Raw genomic sequence first — 16,165 nt, forward strand, 5'->3', positions numbered from 1 at the left:
TGGGAAATAAATACCTCACTGGGTTATAAGCCTCCTATCAGATTGCAAGTTCTTTGAGGGGTGAGATAGTATCTTATTTATCTCTGAAAACATGTTTCAAGCCTTAGGGTTTGGCAAAAGGAGCTATTTAAAAATGGCTGCTGTGATTTGTCTAATAATGGCTGAAGTCATTAATACACAATTCAGCCCAGGAGTAAACAGCAGGCTGCATCCAGGGATCAAAAGAAAAATAGACGTCCCCTTTTTAGAAAGCTTCACATCTTGGAAATGAAATCAACAGTTCCTGAAACATAAGGATTATTATTACTACTATTATTAAATGCTATTAAACATTAACTATTATTGTTACTTCTAATGATTGAATACCTATTATAGCCTTTTCAACACTGCCTCACTCATCTGTTTAACCCAGAAATTTCAAATTATCCATTGTCAGCATTTTATTTTATAAATATTCTCCATTTCCTAAGTATAAGATGCTATCCTAAGGAATTGGTAGGTTCAGCCAGTGAAATTCAAAACTACTGATTCAGGAAGAAGGTTTGGTTGCAAGTAAGAAAAAACACAGTTAAGAGTAGTTTAAATTAATAGCTTTATTTTTTCTTACAAAATCAGAAGTCTGGAAGCTGAGAGTACAGATATGGTGCAGTAGCCATTTTTTAACAGGCTGAAGAAAATAATTCATGTAATTCTTTAAACAATTTTTATCCTTTTTTCTCTACTGATCTCAACTTTATTTAAAATTTTGGTATTTTGTTCATCATATATTTTTTGCACTAATTCTGATTTTTAAAATATTAAACTTGATTACTTTTTAAAAAAGAGTATCTTCCTAAATGTTGTGCCTGAAACAAAAAACTTTACTTGCCTTACCCTAGTCCTGGCCCTGTGTTATCAGTTACAATAACAGGGCTTGTTAAACACATGTACCTTCATTATTTTTTAATTGATATCTTCAGTTATTTTTTAATGTTCTGAAGCTTCATAATAAGGGAAGCTAGTTTAGAAACAAAGAAAAATAGGAGCTTGTGTTTTCAACTGTTGGAAATTGGAGTGGAAGGACCATAAAATGCATGAAAAAGGACTCTTTACTAAAGACATATGGGTTTCCTGGTTGCTCAGACAGTAAAGAATCTGCCTGCAATGTAGGAGACCCAAGTTCAATCCCTGGGTCAGGAAGAACCTCTGGAGAAGGGAATCCTCTGGAGAAGTATTCTTGTTTGGAGAATTCCATAGACAGAGGAGCCTGGCAGGCTTACAGTCCATGGACTCACAGAGAGTTGGACACGACTGAGTGTCTAATACTTTCACTTTACTAAAGACATGGGTCTTGGCCCCCACTTCACCCTTTAGAAGCTACGAGCCAATGAAGTACAGTGAAGTCACTCAGTCGTGTCCGACTCTTTGCGACCCCATGGACTGTAGCCCACCAGGCTGCTCTGTCCATGGGATTCTCCAGCCAAGAGTACTGGAGTGGGGTGCCATTTTGAGCCAATGAGCAAGTCAAAAATCCTCTACTGGCTGCAGTTCCTTCAGTGCTAAAATGAAGGTCTGAAAATCTGCCTTGCCTGTCCCTCAGAGATCTAATGAGATCAAGAGTGTGAAAAACTGGAAATGTAAAGGTGCAAAAGACCTTCATAAACTGTAAAGTACCCATTGAGAAAGTGAGCTGGGGACAGAGTGAAAAGGAACAAAGACTGAGAGTCACAGGGACTTCCCCGGCTGTCCAGTGGTTAGCATACCCCTCGCTGATGGCCGAGGGCCCAGATTTGCTCTCTGGGCAAGGAACTAAGATCCCACAAGTCTCGTGGCATGGCCAAAAAAAAAAAAAAATCAGAGTCAATGTATTCTGGCTACAGTCTAGGCCAGCCCTCATTCTGCTGCTGGGAGAAATGAGGCCTGGGGCACACACCTCTCCCCTACCTTAGGCCGATAAGTAGGTGCAGAGACGAATGAGGACGCAGCCTGCTGGGCCTGGTCTGGGTCCTGGGCTCCTTCTCTTTTTTATATTTTATACAATGTTTAGAGGTTACACTCCACTTCCAGTTCTTAACAAAATACTGGCTCTCTTCCCCATGTTGTACAATGCAAGCTTGTAGCCTGTCTTAACACCCAACAGGTGGAGCCTCCCACTCCCCACCCCTTTATTGCTGGGCTCTTCCTCTTAATGCAGTTATGATCTCGAGATGTCAGATTCAGGGAAGAATCAGGAAGGTCCTTCCTTCAGGGAAGAATCAAAAATGGAGAGACAGACTCGTGTCCTTAATGAGAGAGGAAAAAGAAGGGAGCACAGGGAGACAGAAAAGAGATGTGATGTTGAGAGGCTCTTCCTGAGGTGTGAATAATTTCTCCTGGGACTAGTAAAACTGGCATTTCCAGGCTCCCCTTGTGAGGTGTAACCACACAGACGAATCACTGAAGAGTTAGACTAACCAGGTTTTCCAATCCTGGTTGGTTTTGCTGTGGTACACAGACACCGGCTTAACAGAGAGCAAGGTGAAAACAGGAAAACTATGATCCAACAATTAATCATTTATGTTTACAAGTAAACCATCTTTGGGGAAAAAATTTACATTAAAGTCACATGGTTCTTACATAACAATTTATTTTAGGAACTAAAGACAAGCATCTGGAAAATGATATTTTTAGTAAAGCAAATTCTTTCTCTAAATGTCTTCATCCTCATGAAATTAAAAATTTTGCAAAGCTCCACCCAATTCCTTATTTCTATACCTGACACATCAACCTAATTACTATCTTTTACATAGTACATCATGCAGTCTAATGACAGGTGAGAGAGTTTTATGGACATTAGTCTTAAATGGAAAAAAAATTATGAAAGCTAACAGTAAGTAAACTAAAATTTGGATTAATTATCTTGTCTCATGGCACACAGGGAAACAGTTCAAAAATTAAAGGCAAGCAACATCTTTTATCTATTGTGAGCAATGATATGTAAGGCAACAGAATTATCTGCATCTTCTCTAGGTCATTCCTAAAGTCTCATTGATCCTTGAGAGTATTTATAACATGCCAAGAAGCACTCCAACTGTTTTCTGGTTCCTGTAAATACCTAGCCTATTTCTGCTGGACTCCACCCAAAAGACAAATTAAATTCCACTGACCTGTTTGAAATAATTGTGCTAAGCTGCCAGCAAAATCCTTGCATCACCTTAGCAATCAGATTTCCTAAAGCCTGGCTACTCCTCATGAAAATATTAGGAATCCTACATGAAATTGTTTAGTCACCCTTGAGTAGCCACCACACTTCATTCCTGAAAGGGTGGGTCTATCCCATTTGAAGGCAAGTGTTAGGATCTGTACTCCTGCTTTGAGTGACTGATATTCTCTCCATAAAAGAAGAGATGGTGCATCTTTTGCAGTATCGAGACAGGAATTTTTGAAGGTGATATTATTGCAGGAAATGCACAAGACTATTTTATTAAAATATTGATTTAAAATGCCATGTTAGTTTTAAGTGTATCACAAAGTATTTTAATTTTATATATATAGTTGTTGTTCAGTCATTAAGTCATGTCTGACTCTTTGCAACCTCATGGACTGTGGCCCACCAGGTTCCTCTGTCCATGGAATTCTCCAGGCAAGAATACTGGAATGGGTTGCCATTCACTTTTCCAAGGGATCATCCTGATCCAGGGATCAAACCCAGATCTCCTGAGCTTAAGTATATTCTTTACCATCTGAACCACCAGGAAACCATATATATATTCTCTTTAAGATTCCTTTTCATTATAGGTTATATATTGAGGTTAGTTCCCTGTGCTGTACACAGTAGGTCCTTGATGGCTATCTATTTTTATATATGGTAGTGTATATATTTTAATCCCCAAATCCTAATCTCTCCCTCTCACACAAGATTATTTTAACAGCATCTGCTTTCTGAGAGGGTGGGCTCACATAGCTGCTATGGTCCTCTATAACATATGGATAGAGGATCCCCAGGGTCATGAACAAACTTTTGTCTTCCGCAGAACTTTGGAATCTAAAGCAAGAAAATTGTCATTCTGTGGAAGAATCATTTAAGCCATTATCCAATGTATGCATTGTATACAATAATGTATTACTATTAATGGTAGTAATCTTCAGATACCAGAATGAGGAAGTGAAGAAGTAAGGAAGATCATATAAACTAAGAGGAACTGGGAGATAGCTACCTGAGATTCTGTCCTTTGCCTGGTGACCTGGTTCAATGTTGGGTTTAAATTTTGTTTAAAAGAATCGTTTGGATATGAGATAGGAAGGATAAAATGTTGTCCCTTAGAAAGAAATCATTCTTCCTATGACCTCACTCTCCACTTTCCCCATTTCCTACACCTAACCGTCAAACCCCATCCACCTGTTAATTATCTAAAGGGAATACTGGCACTGGCCCCACGAATAGAAAATCAGCTTGGTTAGGTATTATATGAAGCTGAGCTGTAAAAGGGGGGATAGGTTAGAGCAGTGGTTCTAAAACTTTAGCAGGTGTATCCGTGACCTGGACAGGATGTGGAACACAGATGCTGGGCCCTACCTCCAGAGATTGTTCATTCAGTAGGTGTGGGTGGGGCCTAGGAATGTGCACACTTGACAAGTTTCCAGGGAATGTTGATGCTTCAGTTAGTAAACTACAGTGTAACTAGAAGGTGTTCAGGGTCACCCCGAAGATCAGCACTTACTGGAGTTTACACAAATTTGGCCATTTCCACTGTCATTTTCCTGTGCCACCATTCCATGATCAGCTTTTTAGGGGGAACCAGTTCTAATTAAGAGGGTCAGGTATTCGGTGAGAAGGGCAGTGCTGCTACTGAGGATGTCGATCAAAAGGAAGAAAAATGTCAACAGGACAGGTTGAGTCTGACCAGGTATCCAGTGTGAGTAAAGGGAAACTAATTTAATTAACACGAGTTTATAATGTTCAGTGTCATGTCGTGCAAATCCTTCTTATTAACTCCTTTTTCCCCTATTTTGTTATATTTGTTTATTTTTTTAGATTTTGTTTGTAAGTGATAATAGGCGGTATCTGTTTTTCTGCCTGACATTTCACTAAGCATAATACCCTCTAGGTCCATCCATGGCACTGCAAAAAGCAATATTTATTCTTTTTAAGGGCTTAAGTAATATTCCAATGTATATATGTACCACATTTTCTTTATTCATGCATCTGTCTATGGACACAGGTTGCTTCCTTATCTTGGTTGTTGTAAATAATGCTGCTGTGACCACTGGGGTTCATGTACCCTTTCAAACCATGTTTTCCTCTGGATATATATCCAGGAGTGGGATTGCTGGATCATATGGTAGTCCTTTTTTAAGTTTTTTGGGAACCTCCACACTATTTTCCACAGTGGCTATACCAATTTAAATTCCCACCAACAGTATGCAGGTGTTCTCTTTTCTCCACATCCTGCCCAATATTGTTATTTATAGACTGTGATGGTGGCCATTCTGACAGGTGTGACGTGGTATCTCACTGTGGTTTTGATTTACACTTCTCTGGTGATTAGCAATGTTGAGCATCTTTTCATGTGCCTGTTGGCCATCTGTACATCTTTGAAAAAATGTCTATTCATGCCTTCTGCACATTTTTAAATTGCATTGTTTGAGGTTTTTTTGGTATTAAGAGCATCTAGCAGTGCACTCCCCTCTGATCACCAGAGCCGTGTGTTCTAGGGGTGCCCTCTATGTGGACTGCAGTCTGGTGGGCATGGCTGTCCCCTAGTCCAGTTAGTCGCCAGGCCCTGCCTTATGCGGAGGCCGCTGGCTGCTGGTTGGCAGGGCCAGATCATCACGTGGCTGGTTGTAAACCCTCAGGGGGGGTCCCGGAGCTAGTGCTGGCTCACTGTTGGGCAGAACCGGATTCTGAGATGGGTGCTTGTGGGGCTGGGCGTCTCAAATCTTCATCAGCCTGCTGGTGAGTGGGCTTCTTAAATCTTCACCAGCTTGCTGGTGAGTGGGCTTGGTTCCTGACTTGGGTGGCTAAGGATTCTGAGGTGTCTCACGCAGATGCTGGCTGGCTGGTGAGTGAGACTGAATCCAGGGGTAGTAGGCTGGAGGGACCAAGATGTCCTAGAGCTGTTATTGGCCTGCTGGTGGGCAGAACTGGGATCCAGGGGGTCTCAGGACTAGTGCCTGTTCCCTGGGTTCTATGGTCTCTGGCTGCAGGGCCCTGGGGAGGGGGACCTAAAGTTGGTGTTGGCCTATTGGTGGGTGGGACTGGACCCTGGAGCTGCTGGCGAGGGGCCCAAGATGTCTCAGAGCTGGTATTGGCCTGCTGGAGGGTAAGGCTGAGACCCAGGGGGTCCTAAGGTTGATGTCTGCCTGATGGAGGGTGTCACTGGGGCCCAGGGTGTCCTGGGGCTAGTATGTGGGGCTGGGCCCTGGACCCCTGGTGGGCAAGGCTATATCCTGGGGTGGCTATGAGTTTACCAGGTCTTAAGGCAGTAGACCTGCTGGTGGGTGGGCCTGCTTTACCAGAGATGTCCCAGTACTTGATGCCAACAGGCAAGTGGACAGGACCAGGTCCTGGTGCTAAAAGTTAGAGGTGTGTGTGTGTGTGTGTGTGTGTGCGTGCACGCGTGTGCGTGTTAGTCTCAGTCGTGTCTGACTCTTTGTGACCCCATGGACTGTAGCCCTCCAGGCCCCTCTGTTCATGGAATTCTCTAGGAAAGAATACTGGAGTGGGTTGCCATTTCCTTCTCCAGGAGATCTTCCACACCCAGGGATCAAAACTGGGTCTCCTGCATTGAAGGCAGATTATTTACCATCTGAGCCACCAGGAAAGCCCAATAAGTTAGAGGGAGGAGTCCAAAATGGCACTTGCCATCACCAGTGTCCACGTGGAAGAATAAACTCCACCAAAGGGTTTCCGCCCCTGTGTCCCCAGGATGAGCTCCAGTTGCCTCCTGCCTCCTTGGAAGACTCTCCAAGATCAGCTGGTAGATCTGAGCCAGGCTCCTATTAAACACTGCTTCTGCCCTTGGTCCTGGAGCATGTGGGATTTTTTGTTTGCCCTTTAAGGGTGGAGTCTCAATTTCCCATAGGCCTCTGGGTTTTCCCACTGGCTTTCAAAGCCAAATGTTGTGGGGACTTTCTTCCAGGAGTGGGAAACCTGATGTGGGGCTCAGACCCCTCGCGCCTTGGGGAGGACCTCTGCAGCTTTAGTTGTTCTCCCATCTATGGGTCACCCACTTGGGGGTATGGGTCTCGACTATACCATCTGTCACTCCTACCCATCTCATTACCGCTCCTTCTTTATATCTTTAGTGGAATAAGAGCTTTTCTGCTAGATTGCAGTCTTTCTCAACAATAGTTGCTCTGTAAATAGTTGTAATTTTGCTGTGCCTGGGAGAGGTAAGCTCAGCGTCTTCCTAGTCTTCCATCTTGGCCTGAACCTCTCATAATTCCTTCTTGTTAACTCTTTAAAAACAGGTACTGGCTCCTCTCTACTCATTTGTGTGTTAGTCACTCAGTCGTGTCTGACTGTGACCCCATGGACTGTAGCCCGCCAGGCTCCTCTGTCCATGGAATTCTCCAGGCAAGAATACAGGAGTGGGTTGCCATTTCCTACTCCAGGGGATCTTCCCGACCCAGGGATCGAACTCAGGTGCCCCACACTGCAGGTGGATTGCCATGTTATAAGTTGCAGCGTTCAGAGTTTTAAAAATTATATCCATTTTCTAAACAAGATGGCAATTGTAACAAAAAATTTTATTTTAACCTGTAGTTTGTTTGAGTGATTTGAGATTCCTAAAAGTGGCTATATTTCTACTGCTGTTAAATATTTTGTGGTTAATTTCTGCCTGTTTGAATGTAATCAGAGAATGTGGTCAGGGCAACTACTATGCATTGGAAGTCTTTGTAAAATTGCCATGATGTTTCAAAATGGTGTATTTTCTCTAGAGCATAAAATTGAATATTTAGTCAATCAGAGTTTTAATTACATTGTTCAATTTAAAATTTTTTAATTACTTTATTTTTAATTGAAGGATTTTTGCTTTACAATATTGTATTGATTTCTGCCATACAACAACATGAATCAGCCACAGGTATGCATATGTCTCCTCCCTCTTGAACCTCCCTCCCATCTCCTACCCTATATTATTCAAATTTTAGAAATTCTTATTCGTCTTTTATTTATTACCTCTAAATCCTGTACAGTGTTTGTAGCTATTTAATCCTATTTCATCTTTATCTGGCTTTCCTACCTCTTCTTTTCTTTTCTTGAATTTTATTTACACATCCCTCAATGTTTAAGCATTATTTACTTAAATGTGTCTAATAGAAACTGCATTTGCATTTGGTATTCTGGTCTTAAATTGAGGAAAGTAGGGAAAACCACTAGACCATTCAAGTATGACCTAAATCAAATCCCTTATGATTGTACATTGGAAGTGACAAATAGATTAAAGGGATTAGATCTGATAGAGTGACTGAAGAACTATAGATGGAGGTTCGTGACATTGTACAGGAGGCAGGGATCAAGACCATCCCCAAGAAAAAGAAATGCAAAAAGGCAAAATGGTTGTCTGAGGAGGCCTTAAAAACAGCTGTGAAAAGAAGAAAAGCAAAAGGTAAAGGAGAAAAGGAAAGATATACCCATTTGAATGCAGAGTTCCAAAGAATAGCAAGGAGAGTTAAGAAAGCCTTCCTCAGCAATCCTTCCTATGCAAAGGAATAGAGGAAAACAATAGAATGGGAATGACTAGAGATCTCCTCAAGAAAATTAGAGATACCAAGGGAACATTTCACGCAAAGATGGGCACAATAAAGGAAAGAAATGGTAGGGACCTAACAAAAGCCGAAGATATTAAGAAGAGGTGGCAAGAATACACAGAAGAACTATACAAAAAAGATGTTCATGACCCAGATAACCACGTCAGTGTGATCACTCACCTAGAGCCAGACATCCTGGAATGTGAAGTCAAGTGGGCCTTAGAAAGCATCACTACGAACAAAGCTAGTGGAGGTGATGGAATTCCAGTTGAGCTATTCCAAATCCTGAAAGATGATGCTGTGAAAGTGCTGCACTCAATATGCCAGCACATTTGGAAAACTCAGCAGTGGCCACAGGACTGGAAAAGGTCAGTTTTCATTCCAATCCGAAAGAAAGGCAATGCCAAAGAATGCTCAAACTACCACACAATTGCACTCATCTCACACACTAGTAAAGTAATGCTCAAAATTCTCCAAGCCAGGCTTCAACAGTACATTAACTGTGAACTTTCAGATGTTCAAGCTGGATTTAGAAAAGGCAGAGGAACCAGAGATCAAATTGCTACCATCCAATGGATCATCAAAAAAGCGAGAGAGTTCCAGGAAAACATCTATTTCTGCTTTATTGACTATGCCAAAGCCTTTGACTGTGTGGATCACAAGAAACTGTGGAAAATTCTGAAAGAGATGGGAATACCAGACCACCTGACCTGCCTCCTGAGAAATCTGTATACAAGTCAAGAAGCAACAGTTAGAAGTGGACGTGGAACAACAGACTGGTTCCAAATAGGAAAAGGAGTACGTCAAGGCTGTATATTGTCACCCTGCTTATTTAACTTATATGCAGAGTACATCATGAGAAACGCTGGGCTGGAAGAAGCACAAGCTGGAGTCAAGATTGCAGGGAGAAATATCAATAACCTCAGATATGCAGATAACACCACCCTTATAGCAGAAAGAGAAGAACTAAAAAGCCTCTTGATGAATGTGAAAGAGGAGAGTGAAAAAGTTGGCTTAAAACTCAACATTCAGAAAACTAAGATCATGGCATCTGGCCATCACTTCATGGCAAATAGATGGGGAAACAGTGGAAATGGTGATAGACTTAATTTTGGAGGGCTCCAAAATCACTGCAGATGGTGACTGCAGCCATGAAATTAAAAGATGCTTGCTTCTTGGAAGGAAAGTTATGACCAACCTAGACAGCATATTCAAAAGAGACATTACTGTGTCGATAAAGTTCTGTCTAGTCAAAACTTTGGTTTTTCCAGTAGTCATGTGTGGATGTGAGAGTTGAACTATAAAGAAAGCTGAGCACCAAAGAATTGATGATTTTGAACTGTGGTGTTGGAGAAGACTCTTGAGAGTCCCTTGGACTGCAAGGAGATCAAGCCAGTCAATCCTAAAGGAAATCAGTCCTGGGTGTTCATTGGAAGGACTGATGTTGAAGCTGAAACTCCAGTATACTTTGGCCACCTGATGTGAAGAATTGACTCATTTGAAAAAACCCTGATGCTGGGAAAGACTGAAGGCAGGAGGAGATGGGGATGACAGAGGATGAGATGGTTGGATGGCATCACCGTCTCAAAGGATATGAGTTTGAGTGAACTCTGGGAGTTGGTGATGGACAGGGAGGCCTCGTGTAGTGCAGTCCATGGGATCAAAAAGAGTCAGACATGACTGAGCTATTGAACTGAATTGAACTGAACTGGTTCTGGTCCAACCTGAAACCCTTTCATTTTTCATAAAAATTTAAATCCATTTGTTACCAATCATAAAAAGTATCAAAATAGATTGTCCATTTTTATAATTTTAGTATTTTATGGTTTGTCTCTATTTGTATTTTCCTTGTTGTTTTTAGTATTATTTTATGGTTTTGTAATTCCAATATTTTGAAAAGTTTGCAGTAAATTTTATTAGTGATTAACTTCCAATTTTGGAAAACTTACTTGCTCCTATTTTATAACCCTCTTACCATCACTCAATTATTTTCAACACCCCAAAAGTTTCCTTTGAGTCTTTTATCACCCTAATGGGCCCCAGGTGACCACTGATTTCTTTTGTCACTATATATTAGATTTTTTTTTTTACCTAGAATTTCAGATAAATAAAATAATATACTCTGAACTCATCTGTGTCTACCTGCTTTTGCAAAGCAGGTTTTTGAAATTATCCTTGTTGTGCACCAGTAGTTGGTTCTATTTTGTTGCTAAGTAGAATTCTTTTGAATGGATATACCGCATTTATCTATTCATTTGTTGATGGCCATTTGGATTGTCTCCAATTTTTGACTACTATAAATAAAACTGTTAAGAACATCCTGGTACAAGTCTTTGTGTAGGCCTATATTTTCATTTTTCTTAACTAAATACCTAAGAGTAAAATTGCTAAGTTGTATGATACTGTATGTTTAATTTTTAAAGAAGCTACTAAACTGTTTTCCAGAGTGACTATATCATCTTACCTTCCAAGTGTTTTTCCATATCTCCACAGCATTGTCTTGTTTTGTTTTTGTCAGTTTTCATTGCTTATTTTAGTCATTCTAATGGGTATGTTGTGGTATTTCATACTGAGTTTAATTTGTAAATTCATCATGCTGATAATATTTCACATATTTTATGTGTTTTATTTGTAAAGTGTCAATTCAAATGTTTTGCCTATTTTTACATTGGGTTGTTTACCGTCTTTTTAATGAGGTGAAACTTTTCACTTTCTGAATATAAGCTTTTGTCAGATATGTGTTGCAAATATTTTCTTTCAGTTTGTGGCCTTTGAAGAGCAGACATTTAAAATTTTCATGAAGTTCATTTCATTGACTTTTTCCCCCCTTTGCTTAATGCTTTTAGCTTCATGTATAGGAAATCTTTCCATATCAAAAGGTCACAGATATTTTCCCCTATATTTTCTTTAAAAAAGTTTTATAGTTTTAGATTTTGTTAGATTTCCTATCTTAAGAGCAGTTAAATTTTGTGTGTCATTTAAGGTAAGAGTGATTGCTCATTTTCTCCCCCAAATGAATATCTGATTGTTTCCATTGCAATTGCTGAAAAGACTCTCTATTCTCCATTTAATTACCTTGGCACCAATGGTACAAATTAATGAATACATACACATGGATTTATTTTTGGAGTCTTTATTCTTTTAATAACCTAAGTGTTTATCTTTGTACCAATACAACTCTGTCTTTATTACTGTTTAAAGATACAGAAAGTCTTAAAGTCAGATACTATAAACCTCCAACTTTGTTCTTTTTCAAAATCTTTTTAGCTATATTCTAGGCCCTTTGATTTTCCAAATAAATTTTAGAATTTTCTTGTCAGTTACTACAAACGGTCCTGCTAGAGTTTTAATTGGGAATGTTTTGAATCTATAGGTGAAATTTAGGAAAACATCCAGCTGACACCTTAACAATATTGGATCATCGGATCCATGAACATTCTGTATCTCTCCATATAGATCATTAAGTGTTTTTTAATTCTTCAAGAACCATACATTTTTGATTCCAGATTGTTCTTTTCTTCATGACTGCTCACCATACATTCACAGATGCATTTTTATCTCAAATTAGAAAATTTCTGAAATGCTTTTTTTCTTTGAGTGAATCTATTTAGAAGAAAAGAATTTCAGCTTTATCAAAAGCCATTCTCTTCTTTAATAAATCTAGCAGGTTTTCTCTGGTCGTTCAGAGAAGTCTCACTATGCTGACTTTCTGTTGGTTATAGTCACATGCTCTTGGAAAAGAAAGAGGAATTCCCTCCTTGGAGTTGGGTTTTTTTATTGTGCTCATTTGCTCCAGGAGAGAGCCTACCACACAAAACTTCTGTTCTTTCCACTGCCTACCCTTAAACCCTTGAAAGTGAAGTGAAAGTGTTAGTTGCTCAGTTGTGTCTGACTCTTTGCAACCCCATGGGCCATAGCTCACCAAGCTCCTCTGTCCATGCAATTCTCCAAGCAAGAGTACTGTTGTGGATGGCCACTCCCTTCTCCAGAGGATATTCCCGACTCAGGGATTGAAGCCTGGTCTCCTGCACTGCAGGCAGATTCTTTACCATCTGAGCCACCAGGGAAGCCCTGGTATATACCTCGAGTCTCATATAAAAATATCATGAGTGAAGCAATCTGGTGTGTAGTGGCTGCTTTGCAATAATCAGCATGTGTCAGGGCAAGTAGGTGGAGGTATAGATGAAGCAAAATTGACCCGGAAGTGATAGTGGGTCAAGCTGGGAGCTGGAACGCATGGGTCTATCGTACTCTCTCTGCTTTGCATATGTTAAAATTTTCTATAATTTTAAGCTTAAAAAGAATCAGTCTCAGCCATAAAAAGGAATGAAATAATGCCATTTGCAGAGACATGGATAGACCTAGAGACTGTTACACAGAGTGAAGTAAGTCAGAAATAGAAAACTAAATATTGTATGATATCACTTTTATGTGGAATCTAGAAAAATGGTGTAGATGAAATTATATGTAGAGTAGAAATAGAGACACAGAGGCAGAGGACAAAGTTACGGATATCAATGGAGGAAGGGGGAGGTGGGATAAATTGGGAGATTGGGACTGACATACATACACTGCTATGTATAAAATTTGGGGGGCTCCAAAATCACTGCAGATGGTGACTGCAGCCATGAAATTAAAAGACGCTTGCTCCTTGGAAGAAAAGCTATGACCAGCCCAGACAGCATGTTCAAAAGCAGAGATTTGACTTTACCAAAAAAGGTCCATCTAGACAAAGCTATGGTTTTTCCAGTAGTCATGTATAGATGTGAGAATTGGACTATAAAGAAAGATGAGTACCAAAGAATTGATGCTTTTGAAGTGTGGTGTTGGAGAAGACTCTAGAGTCCCTTGGACTGCAAGGAGATCCAACCAGTCCATCCTAAAGGAAATTAGTCCTGAATATTCATTGGAAGGACTGATGCTGAAGCTGAAACTTCAATACTTTGGCCACCTGATGAGAAAAACTGACTCATTTGGAAAGACCCTGATGCTGGGAAAGATTGAAGGTGGGAGGAGAAGGGAACAACAGAGGATGAGATGGTTGGATGGCATCACTGACACAGTGGACATGAGTTTGAGTAACTCCGGGAGTTGGTGATGGACAGGGAAGCCTGGCGTGCTGCAGTCCACAGGGTCGCAAAGAGTCGGATATGACTGAGTGACTGAATTCAACTGAACTGATATATAAAATACATAACTAATGAGACTCTACCTACTATATCGCACAAGAAACTCTACCCCACACTCCATGGAGATCTAAATGGGAAGGAAATCCAAAAAGGAGGGGATATATGCAAACACACAGCTGACTCACTTTGCTGTACAGCAGAAACTAATACAATATTGTAAGCAAACTATACTCCAATAAAAATAAATAAAATAAAACTAGTGAGGTGGATGAAACTAGAGCCTGTTATACAGAGCAAAGTAAGAAAGAGAAAAACAAATATGGTATATTAACACATATATAGAAATGGCAACCCACTCCAGTGTTCTTGCCTGGACAATCCCAGGGACGGGGGAGCCTGATGGGCTGCCCTCTATGGGGTCGCACAGAGTCGGACACGATTGAAGTGACTTAGCAGCAGCAGCAGCAGAGAATCTACAAAAATGGTACTGATGAACCTACTCGTGGGGCAGGAATAGAGACAGGATGCACAGAACAGAGCTGTGCACACAGTGGGAGAGAGAGAGGGTGAGACAAATTGGGAAGCAGCATTGATATATACGCACTAGCGTGTGTGACAGATAGCGGGTGGGAAGCTGCTGTATAACACAGGGAGCTCAGCTCGGTGCCCTGTGACAATGTGGAGTGGTGGGTTGGGGTGGAGTTGGGGGGAGGCTCAAGAGAAAGGAGATACCTGTCTACTTACAGCCGATTCACGTTATTGTACAGCAGAAACCAACACAAAATTGTAAAGCAGTTACCCTCCAGTTAAAAAGTTAATAAAATAAAAAGAATCAGCCTGTGTTAAAAGAGCCAAGTTATGTTTTTTCCCCCTATCACTGAGTTCTTTGCTTTCACATTTTAAAAATGTGGGTATGTAGGGGAGACTTCTGTTCTACTCTGGCTGTATCACCTCCATCTCAGACATCAGGATTTTGGATTATTGCCAAGCTGATCTTCCCAAAAACATGGCTGAAATAAGTGAACTGTTGGGAAGATCCCCTGCACAAGGAAATGGCAACCCACTCTAGTATTCTTGTCCGGAGAATCCCATGGATAGAGGAGCCTGGTGGGCTACAGTTGCAAAAGAGTCAGATACAATTTAGCTACTAAACAATATCTTACAGGATCTCTCAGATCATTTGCTGTCACTGAGCGCTCACTTGCCCCCTTTCTTTCATGTCCTATCGGAAAACAGTTGTTTCTCCTTGAGTGTCACGGACTCCCTCTGTTTTCTGTAGTGCTAATGATTGGCTTAATCCTTGGTGTCCTTCTTTTTTCTCTGTATGCCTTTGATTGCTGATCATTCCAATCCATGGTTTCAACTGTCATTTCATTCATTCACTTCATATGTTAACTTGTTCTGGCCATTTGACTTGCAATCTACTTTGATTTACTGGATTTGTAGAGTATTAATCTGCTGATTTGTTTTCCAAACATTTTAAACTTCTTCTATGCCACAGACACTTTAAATTAATTAATTTTAATTGGAGGATAATTAATTTGCAACATTGTGGTGGGTTTTGCCATATATTGACATGAATCAGCCCCCCACATGTGCACATCTTAGTTTCCCGACCAGGGGTTGAGCTCCAGTCCCCTGCATCGAAAGACAGAGTCTTAACACTTGGGCCACTGGGGAAATCCCTCATTTCAATTTTTTTTTTTTCAAAATCGAAATTAATAAATGTTTAATTAAATGTCTAGAAGATATAGCTATGTCAACACATGAACCACAAGTCAATTCACGTTCACATAGTTACATATCACATATATATATTTAAAATTAATTAATTTATAGTAATTGGAGGCTAATTACTTTACAATATTGTAATGGTTTTTACCATACATTGACATGAATCAGCCATGGGTGTACATGTGTCCCCCTTCCTGAGCCCCCTTCCCACCTCCCTCCCCATACCATCCCTCCAAGTCATCCCAGTGCACCAGCCCTGAGCACCCTGTCTCATGCATCGAACATGGACTGACGATCTATTTCACATGTGGTAATACACATTTCAATGCTATTGTCTCAAATCATCCCACCGTCACCTTCTCCCATTGAGTCCAAAAGTCTGTTCTATACATCTGTGTCTCTTTTGCTGTCTCACATACATGGTTATCATTATCATCTTTCTAAATTCCATATACATGCGTTAGTATATTGGTGTTTTTCTTTCTGGCTTACTTCACTCTGTATAATAGGCTCCAGTTTCATCCACCTCATTAGAACCGATTCAAATGTATTCTTTTTAATGGCTGAGTAATATTCCATTGTGTATA

Source organism: Bison bison, unplaced genomic scaffold (assembly GCF_000754665.1).
Source record: "Bison bison bison isolate TAMUID 2011002044 unplaced genomic scaffold, Bison_UMD1.0 scf7180017864362, whole genome shotgun sequence".
Taxonomy (NCBI): Eukaryota; Metazoa; Chordata; class Mammalia; order Artiodactyla; family Bovidae; genus Bison; species Bison bison.